Source organism: Prionailurus bengalensis, chromosome B1, assembly GCF_016509475.1.
Source record: "Prionailurus bengalensis isolate Pbe53 chromosome B1, Fcat_Pben_1.1_paternal_pri, whole genome shotgun sequence".
Lineage (NCBI taxonomy): Eukaryota > Metazoa > Chordata > Mammalia > Carnivora > Felidae > Prionailurus > Prionailurus bengalensis.
Window position 1 is genome coordinate 165,143,593 of NC_057344.1, and position 21,640 is coordinate 165,165,232.

A 21,640-nucleotide genomic window follows, 5' to 3' on the forward strand; every position below is an offset into this window, starting at 1 on the left:
GACAGAAACAGAGCACGAGCAGGGGAGGGGCAGAGAGAGAGGGAGACACAGAATCTGAAGCAGGCTCCAGGCTCTGAGCTGTCAGCAAGAGCCTGACGCGGGGCTTGAACTCACAGACTGTGAGATCATGACCTGAGCCGAAGTCGGACGCCCAACCAACTGAGCCACCCAGGCGCCCCAAAAAAACGCCACTTTAGTGGTTCCGTGTTTCACGTGTCTTGGACGCCCATGAGCACATAATGATTTATTTGCAGAAGAACCTCCAGCCATTAGTTTCCTCAGGCAGCAGCATGCAGACCACCGTATTTCATTCATTTGTTGGTGAAACTGTTCCTTTCTAAATCATGTCTGGTTGGGGATTGATTTGCTTATAGTTTACTGTTAGCTGTATCTCTTTGCTCTCATTATACCTGCTTCTCGTACTTTCCTTGCCTTTCTAATTTGATATTTTTAGTGTGCTGTAAGAGTAGAATCTGCAGCTACACTCGTTGAATGGTGGATAAAAATGATAGAAGGTTCTGAATATGGAGCCAGAGGAGCCGGTCCTTTAGTGCTAGGACCTTGTTCTGTTGGCTTTTACTGCTTAGATGACTCTCACTTCTTCCCTGGTTTTGGACTCTATTTCAGGTAGATGATGTTTCTGGATAGCGGGTTGTGTAACAGGATGGGATTATTACCTTGTGGAGGTTTAGCTTCCCCTGAATAATAGACCTCTTAAAATTCTGTCTTACTAAGTCAAGTGGATGGTGAGTAATTAGTTAAGTGGATGGAAAAGAGGAAAAGAATTCTTTCTTAGATGTCTTGATATTCTACTTGCTCTGCATCATGATCCCCAAGCTTTTTTTTTTTTTTTTTTTGCAAGTCGGAAGCGTTTGTTTAGTATAACGAAAAGTTAATTTTTAAAAATATCTGCAGTCTTTTTGAAACACAAGGCACCAACAGGGAGCAGACATTCCAGCAAAGAGTGATTGTCTGGGGCGGGTTGGGGGGGGGGGGGATGCAACTGATCAGAGTCGTCTGTCCTTTGTTGATGAGAATACTTCCTCCTTTCGTGTCTATGCAACGTCTTCCAGATAATCCGCGACATCACTGAGCTGGGACACAGTCAGGTCCTGCGTCAGGTCATCAAGTTTGTCACTGGTATTGATGTCCATTTCCACAGAAAGATCTTCCTCGATCTCTTCACCAATACTCAGCTCACTTTTTTCTGAGCGATGGCTGGTACTGTTAAAGTCATCAACATAGTCGTCGTCTTCTCCAGTCCCTAACCCAAGAGATCCAACTTTATCATTGACCAACTTCAGATCTTTCAAAACCGTGTTTCCTCTTTTACTTCCGGCCTCTGCGGACGAGGGGGCTCCGGGGGCTCCGGTCAGGGAGCTGCGGCCGCTCTTTAAGGGGGGCGCGTCCGAGAGCGAGGCGAGGCTTCCGGCGGGCGGCCCGGGCTCGCTCCTCCAACCGTAAGTTTTTTCTGGTTTAGGAATGGGATCATCAAAGAAAGAATCGCCTTCCATATCATCTCCGTCTGGACAAAGACCAGCTTTGTCTTTGACATCTAGACTTTTGTTACTCAGGATACTTGAATGCATGGGATATCGTTTGTTGCAATTCAGAACCTAATGTAATTCCAAGAGCAGAAATTAGAGGCCTTCAAGAACCATGAGGCTGCATGCAAAATAGCCACCTTTGCCTGTTACCTGGATATTATATGTCACCTGGATCTTTTGGTAATCTGTTTTCTTTTAGGTAAAATTGTCTTTGGAGGTGTCCTTTTTGATGTTTGTGTTAATGATAACTTAGACTCTGTCTTGTATTTAATATTCCTGGCAATATTGAAACTTTAGTATACTTTCAGCAAATATTGGTTAGAGTTTTAGTCCTATATTTCTTTATGGTTGCTTCATTTTTTCCTGTTGTAGAATTCGTGGAGTTAGTGTTTTCAGAACTGGAATGTCTTTGGGAATGCTCTGATACAACCCTTACATTTTGTAGATGACAGTGAGATTGTGACTTGTTTAAACTGCAAGTTTAGGTAGAATAGAGTTCTTTTCAATTCTCAGTCCAGTGTTTTTCCTGTTCTTGTATGCACTTCCCTAAGTAAAACCTTCAAGGGACAGATAGAATCTTAGACTTTTGTAGCCTCTATTAGTAGAGATCTGCCAGTTTTCCTGTCACACCCCAGCTGTATAAATAATTGTGTCTGCATTCTCAATATGTCCGTTTGCTGTAAACTACATACCACATATATTGTACATTGTAAGACCCTAACAAAAATGAGATAACGTTGAAAAACATTGTAGAACAATTTAAAATGTATTATTTTTATGTTTTCGATACATTTAAAATATTAGTAATCTTAAAAATAAGTATGATTGAAGACCGTCACTTAAAAAAAACCCTTTATTTTGAAATAATTATAGACTCATGGGAAGTAGTGAAGATAGGCAGGGAGTCCTGTGTAACCTTCATTCAGCTCTCCTGGTTATAATATCTTATGTAAGGTGATGTTACTAACATTAAATCAGGAAACTGACATTGGTACGGTACTGTTAAGTAGCCATATTCAGTTTTCATGGTTTTTTAAATTTTTTTATTAAAAAAAATTTTTTTGGAATGTTTATTTATTTTTGAGAGAGAGAGAGAGACAGAGTGCGAGCAGGGGAGGGGCAGAGAGAGAGAAGGATACACAGATCTGAAACAGGCTCCAGGATCTGAGCTGTCAGCCCAGAGCCCAACGTGGGGCTCTAACCCACAAACAGCGAGATCATGCTCTGAGCCAAAGTCGGATGCTTAACCAACTGAGCCACTCAGGCGCCCCAGTTTTCATGTTTTTTTAATGCACTCATTCAGGTGTACGTGTGTGTATAGTTTTGTGCAATAGATAACGTTTCATGATGTCTAGATTCATTTAATGACCACTACAATCAAGATTCAGTACTGGTCCATTACTGCCAAGAAACTCCCTCATGCATCTCAAAGTCCCCCCCCCCCCCCCCCTTCCCTGGTTATTGGCAACAGCTAATTTGTTCTATCTCTCTATAACTGTGTCATTTGAGAATGTTACATAAATGGCATCATACTGTATGTATCTTTTTGAGGTTGACTTTTGCACTCAGCACAATGCCTTAGAGAACCATCCAAGTTGTCCAACGTATCAGTAATTCATTTCTTTTTATTACTGAGTACTTAGTATTCATTGTATGGATGTGCCACAGTCCCAGTTTGTTCACCTGTTGAAGAACATATGATTTGTTTTCTAGTTTTTGGCTATTACGAATAAAGCTGCTCTGAACATTCATGTATAGGTTTTTGTGTGAACATAGGCTTTCATTTCTCTGAGATAAATGCCCAAGAGTGCAATTGCTGGTTCATATTGTAAGTGTATGGTGAATTTTATAAGATTATTTTCCAGAGTGGCTATTCCCACCAGCAACGTATGAAAGATCTGGTTTCTCCACACACTTGTCAGAATTTGGTATTTTCTCTATTTTTAAAATGTTACACATTCTAAAAAGTTGTGATATCTCATTGTGGTTAAAACAATTTTTTTAAAGTTTTTATTCATATTTTTTGGAGGGGGGGGAGAGACAGAGAGAGAGAGAGGGAGAGATAATCCCAAGCAGACTCTGCCTCATCAGTGTGGAGCCTGACATGGGGCTTGAACCCACAAACCGAGAGATTATGACCTGAGCCGAAATCAAGAATCGGGTGCTTACCCGACTGAGCCACCCAGGTGCCCCTCATTGTGGTTTTAATTGTCTTTCCCAGTGGGCAAATTGTTTCCCTAATGAACAATTTGGATTGTTTTTTATTATTGAGCTTTGAGAATAAGCTCTTTGTCAGATACGTGATTGGCAAAAATTGTTGTTGTTGTTGTTGTGGTTTTTCATCCTTTTAACAGGGTCTCTTACAGTGAAGAAGTTAGAAATTTCATGTAGTGCATTCATTTTTTTTTTTCTTTTATGAATTGTGCTTTTGGTGTCACATCTGTGGACTCTTTGTCCAGTGGTAGGTCTCAAAGATGTTTTTCCTTTGTTTTCTTCTGAAAGCTGTATAGTTGTACAGTTTACAAGATAATCACTTTTACCTTACACTTTTGATAAAGTACTGGTATTGTTAACACACAGTTGTCAGTTCTGCCATTTTCTTGTTGCTTGCTTGTATTTTGCTTTATTATATTTAATCCACCTTTCTTTGCAAAACTCTTCTTTTTTTTATTTTTAAATTAAAAAAAATTTTTTTTAAGTAGGTTCCCCAACTCTGAGATCAAGACTTGAGCTGATATGGGGCTCCTGGGTGGCTCAGTCAGTTGAGCATCTGACTTTGGCTCAGGTCACGATCTCATGGTGCGTGAGTTCGAGCCCCGTGTCAGGCTTGCTGCTGTCAGTGTGCAGAGCCTGCTTCGGATCCTCTGTCTCTGCTCTCTGCCCCTCCCCTGCTCACACTCTCTCTCTCAAAAGTGAATAACCATTAAAAAAAAAAAAAAAAAGACTTGAGCTGAAGTCAAGAGTCGTCTGTGTCCCCCAGGAGCCCTTGCAAAAATCTGTTCTTATTTGTTACAGATATTTTAATTAAGTATCCAATTCTGGCAGTCTTTATTTTTTTTTTTTTTAGTTAAAAAAATTTTTAATTCTAGTATAGTTAACATACAGTATTCTATTCATTTCAGGTGTACATATAGTGATTCAACAGTTGCATACATCACTCAGGGCTCATCACTGCAAGGGCACGCTTTAATCCCCATCAGCTGTTTCCCCCATGCTGGTTCCTGCCCCCCTCAGTTCTCTATAGTTGAGAGTCTGTGTTTTGGTTTGTCTCGCTGTCTCTTTTTCACTTTGTTCGTTTGCAAAAATGTTTGAAAACCCATTAGTGAGTGAGATCATAATTGTAATGAGATCTGCAGATGTACTTAATTGGGCCCAAGGAAGCTGCAGGATGTGGCAGTTTGCTGAAAGTGAACAAACCAGTGAGGGCGTCACAAACAGCCCCTCCAGGGTGTGGAGCCTGCCTTCTTTCCTTGACCTACTTGGACCTCCTAGAACACTGTGTGTGCAGTCAGTGCCACAAACAAAACTCTTCTGAGTATTTGAAACAAGACGAGATTTACTGAAAGAGTATAAGATGCTTACAGAACTGTTAGAAGAGCCTAACAGCTCCTCTAGGGCGACAATCCAGAGGTGACCCCTCGGTGGAACTCAGAAGGCACCGCCGTCCCTGTCCCTGTACTGGGAGCCAGAGCTTGTGCCACCTCTGTGGCCGCTCTGGAAACTGCGGGACAGACGCAGCGCATCAGCTCAGGACTGGGAAGTCAGATCAAAAAGCTTCCGCTCTGTGGCTCCTGCCACTCTGCTTCTTGCCACCCAGGAAGCTGGAGACTGGACGCTGGAGTGATGCTGTAGACAGAACTCCTACTTCCACAACCGTGCTTACCCCCAGACTCCTAGGAGAGGTGGCTTTCAGGGTGCCTAGAGGTACGCTGGAGGTCGAGTGAGGCAATCCGTGGTAACTGGCGTTCTTCACGTAAAGGCCACAAGGCTGCGGCAGCCTGATGCAGGAACGGGAGAACGTGCTGGTGTCGATTTCATGTACTGAGTATTCGTAAAGCTCAATTTCAAATTTAAGAGAACACATACGTTTAGTCTTACAGGATTTTCTTTTCACCCCAGCGGCATGATCATCACCCTGTCTCTGACAGGTGTGGGTACTCCTCTTTGAGCTTAATACATTTTGAACTAGTAGGTATGGTATGCTTTTTTCCTCAAATATTTACATGTATATTAATGTTTCCCAATTTTATTTTTTAAAATTTTTTTTTCAACGTTTATTTATTTTTGGGACAGAGAGAGACAGAGCATGAACGGGGGAGGGGCAGAGAGAGAGGGAGACACAGAATCGGAAACAGGCTCCAGGCTCTGAGCCATCAGCCCAGAGCCTGACGCGGGGCTCGAACTCCCGGACCGTGAGATCGTGACCTGGCTGAAGTCGGACGCTTAACCGACTGCGCCACCCAGGCGCCCCAATGTTTCCCAATTTTAAAACCCTGTCTTTCCTAGGGGAACCTGGCCGGCTCAGTCAGTAGAGCATGTGACTTTTGATCTTGGGGTCGTGAGTTCAAGCCCTACATTGGGTGGGGAGCTTACTTCAAACGAACCAAAGCACATCTTTCCTTTTTATAAGTATACAAAGTATAAAATGTTATTATTTTGGGAAACACTCATTAAATTCAGTTAACGCCATTTTCCTTATTGTCGGGACCTGAGCCTTGTAACACCCGTGTTTTCCCAGGTCTCCCTGGGGAATAATGTAAAAGAGGTTGGTTTTCCCTGAGACCCATGTTTTGGTGCCAGAGGCTCTACAGCCAGCAGTCATCACTACTTTGGTATCTGTTTGTCAAAAATAATTAAAGTTTGGTTCGTTTTATTGCATACTTTAGGTTTTTATTTCTGGGTGTAGCAAATTTTGGCACACAACCAAAAGTGAGACATACAGATATCCTTGTAAAGACTAGTTTTATATGGTCTGTGATGGCAGTAGATTTAAAAGGCAATAAAATGGGTTGTATGAAAAATTTTGAGTGTGAGTGCATATGCATTTTTCTAGTGGGAAGAGGTCCATAGGTTTATCAGCTTTCAAAGCAGAGTCCATGATCCTGAAAAGATTAAAAATGGCTGCTCAGGACACCTGAGTGGCTCAGTAGGTTGAGCATCCGACTTTGGCTCAGGTCATGATCTCACGGCCCCCCATCGAGTTTGCTGCTGTCAGCGCAGAGCCCGATTTGGATCTTCTGTCCCCCTCTGTTTCTGCCCCTTCCCTGCTTGCACTTTTTCTCCCAAAAATAAATAAATCTTTTTAAAACATGGCTGCTCGGGGCACCTGGGTGGCTCAGTTGGTTAAGCGTCCGACTTGGGCTCAGGTCATGATCTCACAGTTCATGAGTTCGAGCCCCATGTCAGGCTCTGTGCTGACAGCTCAGAGCCTGGAGCCTGCTTTGGATTCTCTGTCTCCCTCTCTGCCTGCCACTGCCCTGCTCGAAGTCTGTCTGTCTGTCTCTCTCAAAAATAAATAAACATTAAAAACAATGGCTGCTCTAGAGACGAAAGTTCAATCAAGATATTTGCCAACCATGACATTTGCCAACCATGTAACATCAAGGCTTTTGCTGCCAATCACAGACCATTTCCCTGATCTCCATCCTATGCCTGGAGCCTTTTTTTAGGACATGGAAAGAAAATTATTGTTACCCAAGTGTTTAAGGAGAGCGATGGAACAACATAAGAGTTCATTACTAAATGAGGAGAGATACCTGGAAGTCAATTATATTGCAATCATTTTTTTTCCAAAAGGAACCTTTCCTATATGTATGGTTGATGGGATCCTGAAAAATAATGGGTTATGTGTGTCGAGACATATTAAAATGTTGATAATCTCTAATCCAATATATTATACCTTGGGGGATATATCTGAATACTTGAAATAGTTATAAAAATAATTTATATGTTCAAATCTGGAACCTAAAATTATACCATTTAGGAAGGAATCTACAAATGAAATAATTTTAGCCTTACTTCTTTTTTTAAATCAAAATCTATTTTTTTCAGGAATAGAATTTAGTGATTCATCGCTTTCCTATAACACCCAGTGTTGCCTTATTTCTTAACATACTACCATATGACCTCATCGCATACACCAAAGCCTCAGTGGAATGCAGCCTGGTGTGTAGAGATTTACAAAATCATGCACAGAGATTTCACACGATGAAAGAGGATATGGTTTTGGTTGATGGGAGAAGGAGAAGCCTTTCTCCCTTCACCCTGACACACACACACACACACACACACGTAGAGAGAGGGGTAGTGAGGGCTTTGGGACAGACCAGTGGAGGCTGTGTTATCTCGATCCTGATTCTACCGGTTCAGTTACACAAGTAGTGAATATTATTATAGTAGTATCTCTTATGAGTCATGTCAAGTCTGAAAGTGGGGTGGCCCCAGATTCCTCACGTGTAAAATAGAGTTGTTGTGGGGATTAAATTAAAAGATATAGACAAAGCACACAGCATAGTGCTTGTGGCAGGCAGAATAACGGCCTCCCTCCCATCTTAATCTCCGGAACTGAGGATGTTGTATCACACAGCTGAAGGGGATTTAGGCTTCAGGTGGAATTAAGGTTGCTAATCAGCTAATTTTGAAAGGGAGTACTCTGGGTTATCTGGTGAGCCTAATGTAATCGCAAGGGTCTTTAAGAGAAGCAGGATGCAGAAGAGTCAGGACCAGAGAGATAGCATCATGAGAAGGAACCAAACGTCCACCGAGGCTTTGAAGATAAAAGGGGCCTGGGAGCTGAGGAATGTGGGCAGCGTCTATAAACTGGTAAAGGCAAGAAAATGGATTATCCTTAGCGTTTCCAGAAAGGAACCCAGCTCTGCTGACACTTTGGCTCTAGTCCAGTGAGACCTGTTTTGGACTTCTGACTTCCAGAACTGTAAGATAATGAATTGTAAGCCACTAAGTTTGTGATAATTTGTCACTGCGGCAATTGATTGCACTACAGGAAACTGACATGGTGCTTGCTTGATAAATATTAGCTAAATATACATGGTCTTCCTCTCTTAAAAATCACCTATTGAAGTTAACCCTTGTCTGGTTCAATGTATCTGTGTAGCTAGCTTTCCTTTTTCAGAAGGAAAAATGTCCTTTATCTTCTTTTTACTGAGCCCCACAATCTCATCTCTTCCATATTTTCCGTCACCTCCTGTGTCTTCATTTTTTCCTGCCTCCTTGCCTGCTACCTAGAAATATGCACGGAGCTCTCTCATCTCGGAGAACCTTCTGTTTGACGCTGCTTTCCCTTAGTTACCACACTGCAGCCACCCCAAAGGACCACAATACTCTGAAATGTCTTCACATTTATCAGATAATTTCCTCTTTGATTTCAATTCTGGATAGGTTTCTAACTATTATATGCGATATAAGTTAATATCAGAACTTGAGTGCTTACCTTTTCATAAGCATTATACTATGTTGGTGGTGATGAGGTTAGAAATGAATGAGCGTCTCTTCTCTGCAGGAGCCTGTTGCGGACAATAGGTAAATTAGCCAACTGTTAACAAGCAGTAAATACCAAACATCAGATGTTAAAGTGAGTGGTGAGGATAGTAAGTAGGTATGAGAGGGCAGAGTAGGGGAGGCTGTTTTAGACCTGAACAACCTAAGAAGGCTTCATAAAAGAGATTTTTGAGTGAGGAATGTGCTCTTAAAGGAATTAGGAAAACTGGTTTCAATAAGATAATCTGTATTACTAGAAACACAAGAGTTCTTAAAATCTCATTCTGCTTTGGATTGGTGGAAAATGTTTTTTTTCCTCTTGAATTTTTCTGGTTGAGGAGAGACTCTTGTAGAATTTAAAAGATGTATAAACCTAAATTACAATAAATTGACGACACATTTGTCTTGATAATCTCAAGTATAACACGAGATACATACTGCTTTTTCTTTGTATTAAGTTTGTTGGTATATAAAACTCCAAATAAGATTTGAAATGTAGTATGACTTAATCTGAGTTCATTGTGTTTTATGTACTAAAAACATTGACTGTGATTATATTTTTTTTATTAAAAAAAAATTTTTTTTTAACATTTATTTATTTTTGAGACAGAGAGAGAGCATGAACAGGGGAGGGTCAGAGGAAGAGGGAGACACAGAATCTGAAACAGGCTCCAGGCTCTGAGCTGTCAGCACAGAGCCCGACGCGGGGCTCGAACCCACAGACCGCGAGATCATGGCCTGAGCCGAAGCCGGACGCTTAACCGAGTGAGCCACCCAGGTGCCCCTGTGATTATATATTTTAAAGGAAAGTATTACATGGGCTCACTAGAGACAGTTATGTTAGACAAACCTTAGTTGTTTGTTTGTTTGTTTTTTAGTGTTTGTTTATTTTTGAGAGAGAGAGTGCACACATGTGGAAGGGGAGGAGAGAGAGGGAGACAGAGGATCCAAAGCGGGCTCTGTGCTGACAGCAGAGAGCCCGATGCGGGGCTCGAGCTCAGAACAAACCGTGAGCTCATGACCTGAGCCAAAACAAAGATTGGGACCCGTAAGTGACTGAGCCACCCAGGTGCCCCAAACCATACTTCTTTTTAGGTAGGATTATTAGGCCAAGGGTCAGGAGAATGCAGAGAATGCAGTATCAGTGAATTTCAGACAGGCATTCTGCAACATTTCTCTGTTGACAAGTGGAGGAGTGTGGCCTGGATGACCATAAAATCAGGTGGAAATATGAGTGGTTGAGTAGCAACTCTAAAAATTAGTAATAATGGGGGCACCTGGGTGGCTCAGTTAGTTGAGTGTCCGACTTCAGCTCAGGTCATGATCTCACGGTTCATGAGTTTGAGCCCCGCGTCGGGCTCTGTGCTGACAGCTCAGAGCCTGGAGCTTGCTTCGGATTCTGTGTCTCCCTCTGTCTCTGTTCCTCCCCCGCTCGCACTCTCGCTCTCTCTCAAAAATAAAGATAAAAAGAAATAAAAATTAGTAATAGGGAATTTGTGACAAGTGGAGAAAAATTCCTATTGCTGAAGGCTGCTGTCCATATTTTTGTAATGTGAATAAAAACATTGATACTACGCTTATCACATTTTTGGATGAAATGTATTTTTTAGGGGTAACTTTAAAAAATATTTCTGACTGAAATGGTGGGCCAAGGCTACCATGATAACTTAAAGGAGTTTGATATGAAGTCCTGTATATGAGTTGAGAAAACATCTGCATAATTATAGGAGTGAGGGAGATGTGGTTGAATACAAACAACTTAGGTATTTTAATTACTGTAATAAACTCCATCTGGATATAAAATGTAATGGGACTACGAGAAAGCCTGCATCGATTCCTAGACGGGACTTAACAGGAAGGAGGCTCAGAAGAGGAAAGGTGTTAGTCTTACTTTATTCTGTACCGTCCAGACAACACCTGGAGTATTGTGTTGAGTTACGGATGTCACATGCGAATGAATCAGAAAACAGAAAATCACATATGTTGGTGAAGATAGGGAGAAATTGGAACCCTTGTACGTTGCTGGTAGCAGAATGGCACAGCTGCTGTGGAAAACAGTTTGGTGGTTTTTCAAACAGTTAAATCTAGAATTATGACATGAACCAGATAGTCTACTCCTACATATGTACCCAAAAGAATTGAAAACAGGTACTCAAACGAATACTTGAACATGAATATTTATAGTAGTTCTGTACTTACGTAGCCATTTACATTAGTTAAAACATAGAAACAACCCAGATGTACATCAACTAATGAGTGGATAACCAAAGTGTGGCTTATCCACACAATGGAATATTATTCAGCCATAACCGTGAACTACTGATAAACGCTACAGAGTGCACGAACCGCAAAAACCTGCTGAGTGAAAGAAGCTGGACACAGAAGATCACATGTGATTTCACTGATATGAAATATCCAGGACCGTTATGTCCATACGGATGTGAATTAGATGAGTGGTTGCCAAGGTCATGGGGAATGAGGATGGACTATCTGATGGATGTGGGATGATGAAAAGGTTTTGGAAATAGGGGTGTTGGTTGTAAAACGTTGTGAATGTACTGTGTGGTATTGAGCCATACGCTTTATTTATTTATTTTTTAATGTTTATTTATTTTTGAGACAGAGACAGAGCATGAACGGGGGAGGGTCAGAGAGAGAGGGAGACACAGAATCGGAAACAGGCTCCAGGCTCTGAGCTGTCAGCACAGAGCCCGACGTGGGCCTCGAACTCACAAACCGCCAGATCATGACCTGAGCCGAAGTCGGACGCTTAACCGACTGAGCCGCCCAGGCGCCCTGAGCCATACACTTTAAAACGCTTACTTACATTACCTGGATTTCACCTTAAAGTGTCAGTACATATAAATCAACTGAATAGTATTGAGAATCCAGAAATAAAACTCTGTGATCAATAGTTTTTTTTTTTTTTTTTTAGACAAATGTGCCAAGAAAATTCAATAGGGAAAGAATAGTCTTTTCAGCAAATTGTGCTGAGAAACCTGGAGATTTACATGCAAAAGAACAAATTTGAACTTCCTCCTCACATCATATACCCAGATTAACTAAAAATGCATCATAGGCCTAAATGTAATAGCAGAAATGCTAAAACCTGTAGAAGAAAACATGAATAAATCTTACTGACCTTGGCTAGGCAAAGCCTTCTTAGGTAGGACACTGACCGCACAAGCAACAAAGAATAAAATAGATAAATTGGACTTTATCACAATTAAAAACTTTTGTGCCTCAAAGGACACCATCAAGAAAGTGAAAAGACAACCCACAAAATGGGAGAAAGTATTTGCAATTTCTATCTAATAAGGGACTTGTATCGAAGTTCTCTAAAGAGCTCTAATAACTCAGTAATAAAAAGACTAAAAGTAAACTGGTGTATTTTATGGTATGTGAATTATATTTCAGTAAAAACTTAAAAAATGGGTCAAGTGGAATATGCTTAGAGATTTCTAGTCTTCAGGGATTCAAAATTAAAATCCTACTCTTTCCCACTGCTTGTCCTTTCTGTTTTTGCTCTCCCTCACTCCAGCTTCCAACCTCTGTCAGCTGTGCCTTTTACACTGACAAGGTGGAGAACATTTATGTTCTGTTCTGCAACCTTAATGAAGGCTGTGGTGCTTGGTTTTTATATTGGTCTGATGTCTTAATTATTATGCAGATATTCATTGCAGAGTGATGAAGTAATTATGGTGACATTTCCTTCTCTCTATGCCAGTATCATGACCCAGGCCAACAGAAGGATGATGCTTCTAATGTCAAAGACAAATGGATTCTCTTCCTGTAATCCATTAGTTGCTCGAAATCCTGTCCTTTTTTTTTTTTTCCACATTTGAACCACGACTTTCTCTTTTTTTCTTTTTAATTTTGATTTTTCTTAAGCAGTCTCTATACCCAACATAGGACTTGAACTCACGATCCTGAGATCGGGAGTCACCCACTCTACCAACTGAGCCAGCCAGGCACTCCAGAGCTATGACTTTCCTGACTAGCTTTTTGTTTATCCTGGTGTTTCACTTTGGTTCTTTTGGCAGCATTTTGCAGAATGTCTGACCACAGGTGACCCAGCTGATGGTCTTGACCTTTCTTTTACTGCCGGTGGTTACCGCTGCACCAAGTATCCTTTTCTCGCTTCCTAAAAGGCGGAGAGAAGGGCATAGAATGGGTGCTGCTTCTTGTGGATCTTCCCCATTTTTAAAACCTATTTTAGAAAAATTTAAAAACTCATAAAATTGTGAGAAGAGTCATGTGGACTCTTGTCTAACTTTTACCTCGATTCCCTTGTTATAAACATTTTGCTATATTTGCTTTTTCCTTTATCTTTGTCTATGGGTCTATAGTTGTTTTGGGGGAATCTTTTGAGAGAAAATTGTAGAGATCATGACTCTTTATTCTTAAATGCTTTACTGCATATCATCTAAGGAAAGGACTTCCTCATGTGATCGTGGAACAGTGATTAAATTCAGGAAATTTAACACTTGTATTCGCTCAGAAGCAGATGCTGAGGCCAGGATAAGGATTGCATAAATGTAAAAAGAAGGAAGCAGTAGTGGGCAAGTGGAGCCGTCAGATTGTGGTGGCTTGTCTGCCAGCAGAAGGAGGAGACCTGGAGGCAGGATTGTCCATTAGAACCGTTCTGTGTTGGGTAGAAATGGCTTGGCCTGTACCTTGCTTTCTCAGTTATGAGCTTGAGCTGTCCAGAGAACACCGAGATCTCCTCTTGACAGCTGAAGCCAACCGTGATGAAGCTAACAGCATAACCATACTTCTCCGCCTGCTGGTGACTTGTTTGGATGTGGGTGGTACCTCTCCATGTCTGCCATGATGCAATACTATCATCTAATACAGTCTACATTCAAATTCGCCAGTTGCCCAATAACATCCATTATCACAGATTTCCTCCCTGTCCTATCTCTTTTCATCTTGGAAAATCTTTCAAGAAGCTCCCCAGATGATTTTCCCGTATGTCTCGTAGGCCGGAAACGAACAGCTTCTCTACAGTGGGACAGGAGCAGTTGCTCAGGCCAATTACTGGCAGAGGAGACTGGGATTTCCAGGCTTAGTTTAGATCTACAGGGACTTTGTCCCATGGGTCTGGGAGAGAGGCTCCCTTCTCTAATCCTGTGATTTTACCTGATAACCTTAAAAAGAAAGAGAAAAAACAATTAGGTTTCTTTAGCAAGCAGTAAGGGAGGAAAACTGGGTAAAACAATCAGCATTTTGTGGGAATTTTCTGTTGCATAATTTTCTTTTTTTATTGAGAAAAGAAACATGCATTCCTGTCATTAAACCAGCTTCTTAGTGATTGTATCTTTTGAATGGAGTCCACTCCTTTCTTCCTTTCATGGAGTTCACTAATTTTGTTTTAATAGGATGAATTATTGTCTATTTCTGCTGCACAGCTGCCATCCTGGGACGTCTTTTTCATTTCACTCTTGGATCATTTCCACTGTGTTCTCGCATCTACTTTATTGGGTTTCATCCTTGTTGCTAGAGAATACCCTCAAGTAATGCCCTTACATGTCTGAAAGTGTCTTTTTTCTGCTTTCTTACTTGATGGATCATTTGAATATAAAAATCTAGGTCACAATTATTTCACTTTAGAAATTTCTGCGACCTTGCTCTCCTGCAGTTGAGAGTTTCTGATTTTAGTCAGAGTCTTCATTTTTTGTTTTTTCCTCAAATCATTTAGAATCTTTTCTTGGTTGTTGTATAATTTCACAGGATTTGTCTACATGTTTTTTCATGGAACAGAAGGTAGGTCACTTCCTCTCACTTACCGAAGCCTGGCTCCCTGTCTTATTTTGTACCTGTTCTTTATTACTAATCTTTTATTCCGCGTGACTAATCTTTTATTCCACATTGATGTGGATGGTTCATCTAATACCTTTGACACACACTGTACCTATTCGTATCTTTCCTTGCTAATAGAGGCCCAATTTTGTCCAGATATTTAGTGCCCATGAGTTTCATGGACTTCCCTCGCCTCCATTCCGAAGGTGGCAGTTTGTGAGTATGGCTCAGCCTAAAGCCCATTATGTTCCATTCTCCTTGCTTACAATTGGTTTCGGGATAGTGACACAGACGTCTGCTGGAGTCTAGTTTCCTTCCGTATATGAAGGTACAGCCCCTCTCTTGGATGTTGTTATATGAGCTCATGATACTTGGAGCTGCCATCTTGGGTCACAGAAGGGAAAAGTGAGTTGAGAATGACCCTCAACTCAAAATTGTCTAAAATTGAACTCCAGGTCTTCAGTTCTTCCCCTATCCCAATTTCCACTCCATCTTTCCAGTTGCTAAGGCCAAAATTTTTGGTGTCATCCCTAACTTTACTCTTTCACATCCCATGTTTTATTCATTAGAAGATCCTATGAGCTCCTCCTTCAAATTATCTTTACATTTTACTATTTGTTCCTACTTATACCAGTGCCATCCTGGTCCATGCTACTGCTATTTCTTGCATATTCTACTGCATTAGAACAGTGCCTACCCAGGGAATTTTTTTTTTTTTTTTAATTTTTTTTTTTCAACATTTATTTATTTTTGGGACAGAGAGAGACAGAGCATGAACGGGGGAGGGGCAGAGAGAGAGGGAGACACAGAATCGGAAACAGGCTCCAGGCTCTGAGCCATCAGCCCAGAGCCCGACGCGGGGCTCGAACTCCCGGACCGCGAGATCGTGACCTGGCTGAAGTCGGACGCTTAACCGACTGCGCCACCCAGGCGCCCCCTACCCAGGGAATTTTAGTAGGGTTCAACCAGACCTGTGGCCTGTGGCAATCCGTATTTGACATCACATTCACTTATGAGGATATGGGACAGGAAACACAGCTTGTCAGCAGAGAAGCACCAGTGTTCTTTTTGGGAGGTCCTGGTGGCAGTGCTGAAAGAACAGCCAGGGGTGGCTCAGTGGGTAGAGCACCCGACTCTTGGTCTGGGGGTTGTGAGTTCAAGGCTACAGTGGGCCTAGAGTTTACTTTTAATGTTATTTTTTTAAAGAAGAAGGAAGAATAGCCAGAACTATTCTCTGTGCCCCCTCCTTCAGGTGGAGCTTAGGTGTGAATAATGAGGCTCCCACGAAGGGGGTATGTAGCCAACCTGTCTAAGAAGCTGCATGTTCCACAAAAGCCATTACCTTGTATGACCACCCATGAGCAAGGTTTCTAGGATCCCCACGGGGTACATGCTCGATTACAGCAGTCACCACACTAGGAGAAGTCCAAAGTTACAGCCACTCTCCAGGTATTTTTAGTCCCTCTCAGACCCAAGCAATTTACCAATGGGTCATTTTTACCATAAGCCATGTTGCCTAGTAACACAGCTGACATTCTGTGGTTTCTGACATTCATGGTTTCCTGGGGAACAGAGCTAGACAGTTAACCGAATCCAAGAGCAATTTCTCATGCTGAAAGACCAGGGTTTTTCTAACACTTCAGTCACAAATAGCCTGCCACCGAGAGGTGCTCCCCTTCTGTGTTTCTCCCCTGTGCTCTTTGTCAGCACAATAGCCAGGGCGCTCCTTGAGCACGTACGACCGTACTGTTACTCTTGTGCAGATCCTGCAGTGGCTCCTACCTCACTTCAGGCGCATTTGTCTGTAGGCCATGCTTGAGTCCGTCTCTTCCTACCTTTCTGATCCTTTTTCCCTACTACTCCTGCCCTCGCTCATCTGCTCTAATCTCCTTTTGTTCTCACTCTGATGTGCCAGGCATGTTTCTGCCTCAGGGCTTGGCTCTTCCCGAATACTCCTGATATTCACCTGGCTGCCTCTTGAATTCTTTGCTCAGATGTCACCTTTTCAATAAGCCGCATTCCATTGAAAAATTGCAACTCCTACCACGCCCAGTGCTTGAAGTTCCATGTTTGGTTTTTTTTATAGCTCTTTTCACCTTTTCATACTCCATAATTTCCTTTTTTTTTTTAATTTTTTTTTTAATGTTTTTATTTATTTTTGAGACAGAGAGAGACAGAGCATGAGCAGGGGAGGGGCAGAGAGACAGGGAGGCACAGAATCCGAAGCGGGCTCCAGGCTCTGAGCTGTCAGCCCAGAGCCTGACGCGGGGCTCGAACTCCCAAACATGAGATCATAACCTGAGCTGACATCGGACGCTCAACCGACTGAGCCATCTAGGTGCCCCATCATTTACTTATTATATGTAGTTTATCATCTGCCACTGTTAGCAAGTAAATTACAAGAGGGCAACATCTTCATTGACATATTCCCAGCCACCTAGCACAGTGCCTAACACCTAGTTGATGCTTAGTATTTTTAAATAAGTGAGGACACCTTTACAGAGGGCTTACTGTGTGCTGAGTATTTTTTTTAAAACAGAGTGAATAAAGTTTTAATATATGTGGAGGAGCACATAAATACAACATTCTTGTGAATACAAAAAAATTAGACACAGGGAATTTAAATTAAAAGCACTAAATAGTATAGGGTTGCCTGGGTGGCTCGGTTAAGTGATGGACTCCTGGTTTCAGCTAAGGTCATGATTTCGAGGTTCGTGAGCTCGAACCCCTCCTTGGGCCCCGTGCCTACAGAGAAAGATCCTGCCCGGGATTCTCTCTCTCTGCCCCTCCCCTGCTCATTCTCGCTCCCTCTCTCTCAAAATACTCCCCTCCCCCCTCCCCCCCCACAAACACTAAAGAGCGTAAAGAATAACATTATGTTGTGACAAGAAGTGTAGGTTTTAAGGAAATTAGAATACAGATAATACTGTATATGCACAGTAAACGTATCAAAATTTTTAGGAATGCAAGATTTTAGTAAACATTTCTGAGGATTTAAGAGACCTGGTATGCAAAAAAGAAGGGAAACAAGAATTTGATAGTAAACAGTTGTTCTTTTTTGATTGCTTTAAAGTCATTACTGAAATTTGGTTCTTTGAAAATTCATGGAAGATTCACAATAAATCAATCAGACTTTTAGCTGCACGCCCCAAATCAATAAATATATATAAAAAAAGAGCCACCCAAGCTCTCCATCCCTTTTTTTTTTTTTTTAAATATGCATGGAAACAGAGAGGTTAAGACACTTACCTTGTGTCGCATAACTTCTAAGTGAATCCCCACAGGTGGTCTTTGGAGCCCGGGTTTTGACTGATCTATTACAGTTAAGCATCCTTCTGCATACACAATTTTTAACCTGCTTTTGGATTATTTGGTAAATTCCCCTTTGGATTAGAGGTTATGGACCTTTCATAACCTATATGGCCCAATTTTCCAGGGTCTTGTCAACCAGATGTGAATGTAGCCTTAAAAACAAACAAAAAAATGGTGGTGGGGGTTTGTGTGCCCGGGCCCCCAGTTGGTTAAGCACCAGACTCTTGATTTCGGGTCAGGTCATAATCTCATAGTTGTGAGATTGAGCCCTGTGGGCCCCCATGCTTGGGGTGAAGCCTGTGTGATTCTCTTTCTCTCTCTCTCTCTAGGGGTGCCTGGGTGGCTCAGTTGGTTAAGTGTCCGTCTCTCGATTTCAGCTCAGGTGGTGATCTCACAGTCTGTGAGATGGAGCCCCTTGTGGGGCTCTGCGCTGACAGCAGGGAGTCTGCTTGGGATTCTCTACACCCCTCCTCCTGCTTCACATGCATGCACTCAAACTCGCTCACCCTTTCAAATAAACTTAAAAAAAAAAAAAAAAGATTCTCTCTCTCCCTCGGCGTCTCCCCAACACTTGTGCTCGCACGCTGTCTCTCTCTCTTTCTCTCTCAAAAACAAAACCAAAAAAGTTTTGGGGTGATTTAATTGACTTCCGGTTGTTGTCTTGTATCTAATAATGAACACTTCTGATGTTCCCTAGCACTTTTTAAGAAAATTTTTTTAATCTTTATTTATTTTTGAGAGAGAGACAGAGTGTGAGCAGGGGAGGAGCAGAGAGAGAGGGAGACACAGAATCTGAAGCCGGCTCCGGGCTCTGAGCTGTCAGCACAGAGCCCAATGTGGGGCTTGAACCCACAAACCACTAGTTCATGACCTGAGCCAAAGTCAGAGGCTTAACCGACGAGCCACCCAGGCACCCCTCCCTAGCCCTTTTCTAAATACTTGGGTGGCAATAAATTACTTTCTTTTTATGTCTGTGGAAAGGAGCTATGTACACAGGATGGAAGTCAGAGAAGGTTTCATAAATGAAGGTAGTAGAACCCTTAGTATTAAATAGTGGGTGAATGTCTTGATTTAACTTACACCTAAGAACTTGCCACTCTCAGTCTTATCTGGGTCATGCATGGCTCTCTTTGAGAATTTGACAGCTGTGGACCTCTCACTAGAAAAATGCTTATAAACACATACTTTGCATTTTTTTATGCCACTTAGTGTATTGTAAATTGATTTCCTTCACAGGCCGTAGAAAACCAGTCTTTGCAGTGATTTCTGTCTCATTTTTGTATAACATTATTTGCGTGTTTGTGTAAAATTATTTGCTACATCCAGGAAAAAAAAATCCAAATTTTTTGATGAAACAAACTTTATTTTCAACAGTTAATTTTTTTTTTTTTTTTTTTGAGCAAGCTTGAGTGTGAACAGGGGAGGGGTGAAGGGAGAGTGAATCTTAAGCAAGCTCTATACTCATCATGAAGCCTGATGCAGGGTTTGATCCCATGACCCTGGGATCATGACCTGAGCTGAAATCAAGAGTTGGACGCTCAACCGACTGAGCCATCCAGGCACCCCTTAAAAGTTAATTTTAATGGAAAGAGCAGTTTATGATAAGTTGAAATTCTGCCATTGTCTTTGATACAGCTACATGTATGTCATTTAAAAAAATTTCCAGACAATTTTACTTTTTTGTTTTAATGGCAACCAAAACTGAAAACCTGTTTTGTAAGATGTGTGGGAACGACTGGAATCAGAGCCTGATCAGATAAGGCAAGAGTTTCCCCCCGCCCCCCACTAACATTTTTTTTTAATCTTTATTTTTTATAGACATTCTTTATAAAGCCTTTTGTTTTGTTTTGAGCAGTTTCAGATTCACAGCAAAATTGACAGTATAGAGATTTCCCGTACACCCACTGCTCCTACTCATGTACACTGTCCCCCATCATCAGGACACCCCCCCCCCCGACACCAGAGTGGTACGGTTGTTACAGTTGTTGAACCCACATTGCCACATCATAATTACCCAGAGTCCCCAGTTTACATTAGGATTCAATTTTGGTGTCATATATTCTATCGTTTGGATGAATGTATAATGATATGTATCCATTGTTATAATGTACAGAGTATTTTCATTGCCCTGAAACCCTTTCTGCTCTGCCTGTTCATTCCCCGTCCTTAACCCCTGGCAACCTGTCGTCTTTTTACTTCCTCCATAGTTTTGCCTCTTCCAGAGTAACCAGTAATCGAAATCATTTACTGTGTAGCCTTCCAGATTTGCTTCTGTCCCTTAGCATTGTGTATTTAAGGCTCCTATATATCCTGGCTCGATGGCTCATTTCTTTTTAGCACTAAATGATGTTCCAGTTGTCTGGATAGACCACAGTTTATCCGTTCATCTACTGAAGAACATCTTCGTGGCTTCCAAGCTTGGGCAATTATAAACATGCCTGTGTTCAACATCTGTGTGCAGGTTTTTGTGTGGGCATGTTTTCAAAGCCTGTAAATACCAGGGAGCACAACTGCAGGGTCATATGGTTAGAGTACGTCTAGTTTTCTAAGAAACCTCCAGACTGTCTTCCAAAGTGGTGGCTCCATTTTGTGTTCCCACCTGCAATGAGTAAGAGTTCTTGTCCCTTCATGTCCCTCCCAGTATTTGTGGTTGTCAGTAGTTCTGAATTTTGGCCTTTCTAATAGATGTGGGGCAGCATCTCATTTTAATTGGCATTTCCCTGATGACATATGATGTGGGCGGCTTTTCATATGCTTATTTGCAGTATGCATAGCTTCTTTGGTTGGGTGTCTGTTAAGGTCTTTGGCCCATTTTTTTAATCGAATTATTTTCCTATTTACTTGTAAGATTTCTTTGTGTATTTTGGATAACAATCTTTTACTAGGTGTTTTTGTTGTTTGTTTTTTTCAAATATTTTTTTTTCCCAGTCTGTGGCTTGGCTTCTCATTCTCTTCACACTGTCTTTTGCACAGTAGGGTTTTCATTTTAATGAAGTCAGTTATCAAGTATTTCTTCCATGGATTGTGCCTTTGGTATTTGAAAAGTCATTGCCATACCCCAGGTCATCTTGGTTTTTGCTTTTTGTTATTTTCTAGTTTTATAGCTTTGCATTTCACATTCAGGTCCATGATCTTTTTTTTTTTTTTTTAAATAATTTTTACTGTTTTATTTATTCTTGAGAGAGAGAGACACAGCACAAGCGAGGGAGGGGCAGAGTGAGAAAGGGACACAGAATCTGAAGCAGACTCCAGGCTCCGAGCCGTCAGCACAGAGCCCTATGCAGGGCTCAAACCCACGAGCTGCAAGATCATAACCTGAGCCTAAGTCGGACACTCAACTGACTGAGCCACCCAGGTGCCCCTCTATGATCTATTTTGAGTTAATTTTTGTGAAAGGTGCAAGATCTGTGTCTGGATTCTTCTTTTTTTTTTTTTTTTGCATGTGGATGTCCAGTTGTTTCAGTCCCATGTGTGTAAAAGGC

At 41.6% G+C, this 21,640-nt stretch overlaps 1 protein-coding gene and 1 long non-coding RNA gene across 9 annotated transcripts in view; one reads left to right on the forward strand and one right to left on the reverse strand.

The window, feature by feature from the left end:
* FRYL (FRY like transcription coactivator) overlaps positions 1–21,640 on the forward strand; it is a 272,325-nt gene that overhangs the window by 6,033 nt on the left and 244,652 nt on the right. The gene's annotated exons all lie outside the window — the stretch shown is intronic.
* On the reverse strand, positions 3,155–16,382 carry LOC122478903. Its single transcript, XR_006296189.1, has 3 exons — positions 16,189–16,382; positions 8,998–9,070; positions 3,155–3,230 (listed from the first exon to the last, which is right to left on the reverse strand). It is a non-coding gene; the product is annotated as an uncharacterized LOC122478903 (long non-coding RNA).